Source organism: Dipodomys merriami, unplaced genomic scaffold (genome assembly GCF_024711535.1).
Source record: "Dipodomys merriami isolate MVZ:Mamm:240054 unplaced genomic scaffold, mDipMer1.0.p SCAF_5, whole genome shotgun sequence".
NCBI lineage: Eukaryota > Metazoa > Chordata > Mammalia > Rodentia > Heteromyidae > Dipodomys > Dipodomys merriami.
The window spans coordinates 26,753,566-26,763,480 of NW_027206068.1; the positions used below are offsets into that span (position 1 = coordinate 26,753,566).

The window sequence follows — 9,915 nt, forward strand, 5'->3', positions numbered from 1 at the left end:
ACACACACACACACACACACACACACACAATGTAAACTCTTTAAGGACAAGAATGTAATGTTTTGCTTTGTATGATGAGCACACAACAAAGTTCTTGGCACATATGGGTGGTCAATAAACACTGGAAATAAGATATGAAGTGTTCAGACCTCTCTTCTCAAATGATTGTCAAGCATTTTAACTAAATATGCACATGTGCCTTGCTTTTCTTTTTCTTCTGTACAAGCTTACCAGACATTCAGTATCCTCTTTGCAGCCAGCAACTTTGCCCTTCCTGGGATTGTGCCCAGATTCCAAGATGATCTCACATGAAAACTCCTGTCATACTCATTACTATTTTTTCTGCCAGAAGGAACACACACACACACACACACACACACACACACACACACACACACACACACACACACACACACACACACACACACACACACACACATTCAGTACTAATTAATGCAATGAATCTCCAGGTGTTTGTATTTTAAAATGTGAAGCTGTTCCCCCATGATGGCATGTCAAGGTTAGTATGAAATACAGTGTGGGGGGGAGGGGAGGATTCTATCTGAGAGTGTCTGTGATAGGATTTTCTCACTCTCCTATCATAAAGGTGGTCACTGACCTTGATTACAAAGCCAAAGCCAAAAATTCCCCAGTGTCTCTTCATTAGATATATGGACTTACATAAAACAAGGAAGAAAACTAAGCAGTGAGATTGTTTGTCTTTGCTTTTGTGTGTGTGTGGACCGGGAGAGGGGGGGGGGGGGTTGTGGGGCTTGAACTCTGGGCTTGGGCACTGTCCCTCAGCTCTTCAGCTAAAGGCCAGCACTCTACCACCTGGGCCACAGTGCCACTTCCGGTTTTCTAGTGGTTTATTGGAGATAAGAGTCTTATGGACTTTCCTGCCTGCACCGGCTTTGAACCGTGATCCTCAGATCTCAGCCTCCTGAGTAGCTAGGATTACAGGCGTGAGCCACCAGCGTCCAGTGTGTTTTTGCTTTTTGTTCCTCAAGGAAAATAACAGTTACTGAAGAAAACAAATTTATTTAATTTGCAAGAAAATTACAAATGACTATTGCTTTGAAAAACTGAAGTCAGCTAGCATGATGGTTCATGCCTGTAATCCTAGCACTGGTGAGACTAAGGCAGGAGATGTGAGTTCAAGGCCCAACTGGGCTATTTAGACTCTGTCTTCAGAAACAGCAGGGTAGGGACAGGGGTTGAGGATAAAGTTTATCAGTAATTACTACTGGCTTCAATTCTCTGGGGCAGTGGGAGGTGGGTGGCAGCACAAAACTATGAAACAACAACAACAACAAAAATTATCACAAACAGGCTCACCAGAAGATTCCTTTAAATGGCCAGAACCCAAACTGTACTAAAAGTAAAATTACACTTATTTTTAACTTTCCAGAAACCAACTTAGGATGTAAAGTACTTTCTTCTGATGCCCAGAGAAATCATATAAAAATTTACATTATCATCATTTCATCACAACTAATATTTTTCTGGACAGCTTCCAGTCAATCACTTCTTTATTTCTCCTCTTTACATCATATCTAGAAGAAGTCTGCTGTAGTGAACAAAATTATAAACTTCCGTGGGATGGGAAGATCCACCATTAAAAATGGCCACCCTAACTGGTGCCAGTGGCTCATGCCTGTAATCCTAGCTACTCATGAATCTGAGATCTGAGGATTGTGGTTTGAAGCCAGCCAGGGTAGTAAAGTCTGTGATACTCTTATTTCCAATTAACTGACGAAAATGTTGGAAGTAGAGATGTGGCTCAAGTGGTAGAATGCTAGCCTTGGGCAAAAGAAGCTCAGGGATAGTACCCATGGCCTGAGTTCAAGCCCCAGGACCAGAAAAGAAAATGGCCAATCAATGATATGTTTTAAAAAGTGTTATATTACTCAGAAGATTATATGATTCTGACATACATTCTATAGGGTCAGAGCCAGGCGGTGGGTACAGGCCTGCCCTCTCTTAGATACTGAGAGTTCAGATTGTAGGGTTTTCCTGCCCAGCATGTTTAAAATGAAGCACTTTGTCCAGCCCAGTTTACTGTCCAGAAGATCTATCACACTGCTGTTCTCTCCCTGGCAGGAACTCAGTTTGCTGTGTTACTGCAGAAGACAAACAAGCCATTCAAATAGAACTGGTGAACATTTTGTTTTGCTTCCCACCTGATTTAAAGAGAGATCCTTAAGTATAATATAGTATTAAACTTGAAAACTCCATATAAATCTTTGGGGTTGCTATCCTTTCCAGGGATACAATAAAAAATATGGAAGGCCTCTGAATAATTACATCTGATAGAAGATCAAAATTGAATCCAACAATTTCCATATTGAAGCTGCTTCTATAGCTGAGACAGCCTGCTAACTCTGCTACCCTGATGGGACCAGCCTACAACATCTTCACATTTGTCTTCATTCCCAAGTCTTAATTTGTTGTCCAAGTATTCCATTGATGTTAATCAGCACGTATAACCTAGCTCCAAACAAATGCCCTCACTATATAGATTAAGTAAGTCAAAGTAAATTAGTGATTAATGCTCCAGGGCAGGAGCCAGTGGTTTCTGAATCTATACCCTGTGCTTTTGTTAAGCAATATTGTGCTGCTGGTGCCAATTTAGTTGCCTTGTTCATTGTCACCATCCTGGGGCCTGAGATCCCTGTATCAAGGGGTTTGGAGATTAACTATTATGAATGTACCAACTAAAGACTTTTCCATTTCACCTTCTACACTCCTGCCAGTGACCTTCCTAAATTAAAATCTAACCATGTTACCCTCCTTTTCCACATAATAAAATCTAAACTTCTAGCATGTCATATAAGGTTGTGTCTCTAATACTACCCACCTTAAGCACAGCATCATACAAACGGAAGAATCTAATCCCAGTAAAGACCTCTCTGCCCTTCTATAACTCTATCCTACCTGCTGCAGCATCTTGCCTGGAGAATACTTAGCCATGTCTCAAGCTCCAGCACTGTCACTTCCTCTAGAAAGCCTTCCTCAGATGCTTTCTTCCCTCTGAGCCTCAGCTTCTGGATTAGCAAGATGTGGATCATAATTCTGACACTCTCTTTTAACTCAAGGATCTGTGGAAAAAAATGATCATGAAAGTTCCCTAAGAAGTACAAAACACTATGCAAAAGCCAAGTTATGTTATTAGAAAATAGATATTCTACATTAAGCCTTTTCTCTTTAGAGACCAAATTACTGTACTTATGATGAATATATAATTAACCTCTACAAATTAGAACATTTTCTCTATTTGTTCATTGCTTAATTGTGAGCTAAGCTTGAAATAGTGCTAAGAACTGAGCCCACTTCAGACCAAACAGATTGAAATTAGATCCCTAAAGACATGATTAAAATGATCTTGCCCCAAGTGATCATCACGAAAAATTGCCTTTTCTTTGCTCTGTAGAATTCAATTCTCAAGTTACATATTTATTTCATTTTATCAATGGAATAATCTTTGTAACACTAACTCTCCCTAACCAATAAAGAAAAGTGATTTTTAAAATAGTTTGCTCTAGTACTGTCTGTCTTTAAATAGTTTTGCTCTAGTACTAAGTCTGTTACACATCACACACCCAACTGGGAGACTGGGAGATTTCTGGAACACAGTGGCAATGAATAGCATTCATTCAGTTCGGAAGATCTTATGATTATAAAATTTAAACCTCACTATAGCAAAATGGGGCTGAGGAAATGGAACTTAGAGAGGTTAAACTCTCACTGAAAGTCAGAAGGTGGAGGTGCGGTTTAAACCCAAGAGCTGACAACACAAATGTGCTTCTAACCACTGAGATGTACCCTTGCAGAAGCATAAGAGATTTCTAGAAGCTCACAGTTCACATAATGATGGCAGGATGGGGGTAGGACTGTCAGAGCAGACGCCAAGATTCATCATATGTACAACAGGTTGCAGCCTGAAGTCTGGACACAAGTCTCAGGAGCCCAAGAAGGGCAGGGAGTGATGAGATAGATTAGAGAGAAAAAACTCTCCATGAAGCACAACGCTTAATAAAATGATAAGCACTATTAAAAACTGTTGTATACTGTTACATCACTGTTGATGATAAGGGTTTATTATTGTAAGTACCTCTTTTAATGTTTATTGTTCCTTTAAGTAGACTGATTTGGGAGACCTGGGCATTTGGCTCCCTAACGGCTATTTGACCTTTTCCCAGTGCTCCAGCTGCCCTAAGTAAAGGGCGATCAGCCAATGCTAGTTCTCATGCCAGTGCCAACTTCTCTGAACACTCTTCAATTTCTTTAAGAAGCAACATGGCAACCACAACTGTTTGCTGCCAAAGCATAGCTCTAGCTCCTGAAGCACGGTTCCAGCCATGACTGTTTCAAACTACATGCGCTAGACTCACAAGCTTTGATGATCTCCAGATGACCCTGCAGCTATCTCCACCTAGGCCAGAAATACTTCCCTGAGCCCCAGCGGAAGGCATGTAACTGGTGCAAACACACATGAAGAATTGCCAGGATTGGTGCCCACACCCTTGCCACCTCCCCTTTGTTTATATTAGCAGGCTGTTTGGGTGGCTTTGCTAGGAGATACCCTTTTCCTAATGTCTCTGGTCCCCTGTATCACAACATTAGGCCCAATAAAAGGCTTCTCTACAGTGGTCCTTTCTGCCTAGTTTTGATCTTTATCATTAGTAAAGTGGGCTGAGTGGGCAACAGGGTGGGTCAGCAGCAGTAGTGACAGAAGCAGCAGCAGCAGTGACCACAGTGGCAATGAGAGGGCAGCTGAAGGATTCCAGACAGCGGTCAGGGAAGAAACGATGAGAAGAGGGAGAGAACAGAGCTGTGAGGAGCTTTAGCTTAGAGAAACTGAGGGTCCTGCTTGCTGTAAGAATTACAGAGAGCATCCCAATTCCTAAGGACCAAAGCCTAAGACACCCAAGCCTGAGAGCTGTAACCCCAACCATTGCCAAGAGCTGAGGATCTTAATAGCCTTGGCCCAACACTTAAAACCTGTCACAGTACGACTGAGGGCCCCAGAGCCTAAGGCTTATGAGAGATGGAACACTAGAAGCTGGCACCTCTTGCTGCTTGCTGTCTGCTGCTGCTGCCCACTGCTACTGGAAGCCAAGGATTACAATAGCTGCAAAGCCCAGCTGCTGGAGTCAAAGCACAGAGAAAAAATTCCAACTTGAGTGCCTAGGGCCAGTAGTCTCTAGTTGCTAAAGCCTGGAACAATAGGCTCCAAGCTCTAAGAGATATAAGCCCATGAGCCTCTGGATCTCCCAGCTATTAGGGGTTGTGTATTCAAGGGCCCAGGTCTGCCAACACTAGAATAGATTCTCTTCACCTACCCATAATTCCTAACTCAGCAAAGCAAAAGAACCCCAGCCAGCTGATATAACACTGACACCTATGCAGTAGCCACAAGGCAGGTGGCTTCTGGGATCAAGGCCATTCTTTTCAAGTACTTTGTTCTTTCAAATTGCTACAAATGGAAAAGGATTTTGTTCAGGAGTAGTTTTCCTTCACTCCCGAATAACTCTTCAAAAAAAGACCTTCTGAGAACTAGAGAGATGGTTTAAGCAGTAGAGTGCCAGCTGTGAGTGAAAAAGCTAAACAACAGCATGAAGTCCTGAGTTCAAGTCCCGGTACCAACACACACACACACACACACACACACACACACACACACACACACACACACACACACACACACACACACACACACACACACACACACACACACACACTAAAAACATAAAAATAAAAAAGCTTCATGAAATTAAATGTAGTTTTCTGAAGCAGTAAAAAGATATTAGTGAAGCCCAACACTGGTGGTTCACACCTTTAATCCCAGCTATTCAGGAGGCCGAGTTCTGATGATCGAGGTTCACAAAGTGCCAGAGCAAGAAAATCCGTGAGACTTTTTTTTTTTTGGTCCAGTCGTGGGGCCTGAACTCGGGGCCTGGGTGCTGTCCCTCAGCTCTTCAGCTCAAGGCTAGCGCTCTACCACTTGAGCCACAGCGCCACTCCTGGCTTTGTTCTTTTTGCTTATGTGGTGCTGAGGAATCGAACCCAGGGCCTCAGGCATGCAAGGCAAGCACTCTACCACTGAGCCACCTTCCCAGCCCCCAGTCCATGAGACTTTTAACCTCCAATAAACTACTCAGAAAAAAAGCCAGAAGTGGTGCTGTGGCTCAATGGTAGAGTGCTAATCTTGAGAAACAAAGGGGCTTAGGGACAGTACCCAGGACTAGAGTTCAAGCCCCAGGACCAGCAAAAAAAAAAAAAAAAAACACTAGTGGATGACTACTGAAATTTGAAAAGTCTATAGTTTAGTCAATAGTTTTATGCCAACATTCAATTTTTTTGTTTAGACAAATGTATGATGGTTATATCAGATGTTAGCATTAGGGGAAATTGAGCTAAGTGTATACAAAACTGTACTTGGCAGCTTTTTTGTAAGTCAAAATTATTTAAAAATTAAAAGTTTATTTTTGGTTTAATTATTTTAAGATTAATTTGACAAATCCATTGAGTCAATCTGTTGTACAGTTATTGTTAAATTATTGAATTCATTACAAGAAAAGAAAAAGACCTATTTGTATGCATAACAAAACCCATGATTTGAAGTTGTTGATTTAAAAAAATTATTTTTCAATGAAAAGGGAAAATATTAACTGGGAATGAATTACAGTCTTATCTTGCCAATAAAATGCACAAAACCTGTATTCCCATTGAGAAAAACAAAGGACTATTATAGTAGCCAGTGATATGATATGCCTAAATATAGCTCTAGTCTACTCTTTGTGACATTGCTAATCCTAAGCATCACAGCCTGGCACATGTTTTGTAAAGAGCAAAGAGAAAGTGAAACAACGATAAGTTAGATAGTCAATTTAGTCATGCTGAGCCACCTTTGATAAAGTATTTGTTTCCAGAATGGCTCTGGGAAACATTTGACAAAAAGTTCCTGCCTGTTTCCTCAGATTTGGGGAAATAATCAGGATTTAGTCAATGTGAAAGTCATCCAAGCATTCTTTCCAGAATTGTGCTTTCAAAGAAAAATGATTGTTGAAATACTGGTATGAGATTTTGTTTTTTAAATCACATCTATCTTGTTGCCTGACAAATGTCACTCTAGCTCTACCAGCCAACTGCCAACTCCTCAGGAAGGTAAAGGCCCTCCTGAGCCCACCTGATTGGCAGCAGTAGCACTATATCACTGAAGGGTCATACTCCTCAGTGCCCAGTCAGATCTGAGAATAAGTCCCGACAAGACCTGATGTGGTTCTGCTCATGCTAAGTGGTCCTATATTTAAAAACTACTCACACAGTGCCAAGGAAGGGACCTTCTTAAAGTTCAAGGAGCACACTCTAGGAACAAGATGTCCTGAACACAAACAACAAGCAGGCCTTCCACTGGTAGGCTTGAACAACAAGCAGGAGAAAAAGCAGACAAGAAGCAGAAGAGAGGCCCCTCCTCTTCCCAGGAGTCCTAGGAGGCTCCTCTGCAGCATTGGCCATTGTCACCTGCCAATGCTGGGAGATTTCTAGGGAGCATACCGTAATACCCCAGAAGCCACAAAATGAACCCTGCTCTCTCCAGGAGAACAAGCCCACATAAGCATACAGAGGATTAGATAGCATGTCAAGGAGAACCAAGGTACTCCAGGTTAGTCCAGGCCACTCACTCAAGTAGTCACCCTATCAGTCATCAACTAACCATTACAACAACCAGAAGGCTAGCTCAGCCTATACTGCTGACCAGCTAAATTAAGTTTTAGGGAAACTTGTTATACATGATATATAACTAACTCCCGCATTACTGGCTGGATGCCATGATTCAAGGACATAGCACTTTTAAGTTGCTTGGCAAATAGTAACAACTATAGGCACTGATTTTACTTTCTCCTAAAGTTGGGTCTCTTGTTAGATGGTGTTGACTTGAATACATATAAGAATGTATTCATATTATTGGTACCCCACATCACAAGAGAAAACAGGCATCCATAGCCTGACCATTGGGCTCAAGGCCAAACTGTAAAACTAGAAATTTGCCACTTAACCTGAAGGCCAATGCTGTGGAAAATCCTGAAGTCATAGAACTCCCTCCTTCTGGGGCCCCATTGTCCTTTGTTTGCTATTTGATTATCTGGAAGAGGGACTGACCTTTGCCCACAAGCAGGTTGGAAGCAATGGTCTACCTTTGAATGCTTGTGGGTGGGAGCTGCTTGGTCTCTCAGAACGTTGTCTCTCTCTCTCTGTGCCCCAGAAGTGCTGGTGGGGAAAGCTATCCTGACTTCTGGAATAAAATGATCCATTTATTAATTCAGGCCTTTTATCTCCCAGCGCTCAGGGGAGTTATAGATTTTTGGAATGTGGCTACTTTCAAGTTGTGCTAGAGGCTCAAAGAGTGAATTTTGAAGATGCAGCCACCACATATGTGTATATGCTATTAATAACTAAACAGTTCCATTATAAAATAATGAAATATTTTGTATATATTGTATAGATATTTCACCTGTTTTAGGCTTAAACATATGAATACTTGAAAACTTAAAATTACATGTTCTTACATTTTATTTATGCTGTAAATAAAAGTGTTGCCTTAGGGGGGAAATAAAGAAGCAGAGAGGCAAAAAATTCAGCCCATAAGTTGAGTAAGGACCCAGTCAATTCCAGTTTCTGAAATCTTCAATACATTTAAAAAGAGAGGAGGAGGAGGCAGCAGAGGAGTCGAAATAAAAAAAAAAAAACTGGTCTACTAATTTATAATAGATTAAAAATCTAACCTTTGTTAATTTTCTTTTTTTAAGGACATAGGATCTTGCTATGTTACCCAGGCTAGTCTTGAACTTCTGAGCTCAAGTCATCCTTCTGTCTCAACTTCCTCAGTAGCTGTGCCAGCAAAAGTTGCCAGATATATATCTTTCTAATCCTTTATTTTGAAATAACATTTAGAGTAGAATTTTAATTATTTATGACTTAGAAATTCAAGCTAAATAATTCTACTATCCACCAGTCCAACCCCAGCAAGTCTTAACAGAATAGGAATAAATGTTTTGAGAAACGAGTTAAGGAGTATAAAAAAGAGAGGCACTGAGCAAACTGTACAGAAATAAGAGGGAAAGAGGGAGAAAAACAGGAAGTGGGGGATTACAAGCACTCCATAGAATAACTCCAGAGGCACCTTAGTAGTCAGGTAAGTACCTGGGAGCTAATGTCCTTTTTTCCTTGTTTGCTAAGTGTTATACAGTGTTCACCATCTTATCATATACACAAATAGGCCACTATGCCAGCTAAGCACATTTCAAGTTACTGAGAAAGCCAATGACCACCAGCTTGGGTTCCCATTCCGGGTACCAGAAGGAAGCGCTGCCTAGGGAAAATTAAATCAGCTTTCTCACCAGGGAGGCAAGGATTGGGGCAGGTGGGAAACCAAGGACTAATCTGATCTAACTTTTTAAATGTTTGTTATTATCAAGTTGATGTACAGAAGGGTCAGTTTCGAAGGTCAGGTAATGAGTACATTTCTTTTTGGACACTGTCACCCCTTCCTTCTGTTTTTCCTTCCCGTCACCATCCACAAGTTGTATAGTTCATCCTAATAACTGTTTTAATGAAACTTAGTTTCCCTCTTCCATGTACAGTACACTACATAGAGCAAAAGACTTGCTCTGCAATAACTTACTACCATTATCACTAAAAGCCCCAACACCACAGGCTTTGCATTGCGGCTTTACCTACCAACATCTTATAAAGTCACCTAGAAAGTTGGGCTTAGTACGGAGAGCCCACAGCAGAGAAGTAGGAGCCGGGAGAAGCGCAAGGACGCGTGCGCAGCGGGAGCTCGCGGTTGCGCAAGCGCAAGAGCTTCTGGGCAGAAGACCGGAAGCGAGGCGCCAACCTGGGGAGTGC

The 9,915-nt window shown here is 41.6% G+C and overlaps 1 long non-coding RNA gene across 1 annotated transcript in view; it reads right to left on the bottom strand.

Moving 5' to 3' along the window:
• LOC138809580 (uncharacterized) overlaps positions 1-9,864 on the bottom strand; it is a 179,597-nt gene extending 169,733 nt beyond the window's left edge. Inside the window, exons 1-2 of the long non-coding RNA XR_011366894.1 lie at positions 9,745-9,864; positions 2,938-3,101 (exon numbers count right to left, since the gene is read on the bottom strand). This is a non-coding gene — a long non-coding RNA (uncharacterized lncRNA). The remainder of the gene's footprint in view (positions 1-2,937; positions 3,102-9,744) is intronic.
• Positions 9,865-9,915: the final 51 nt, after the last annotated feature.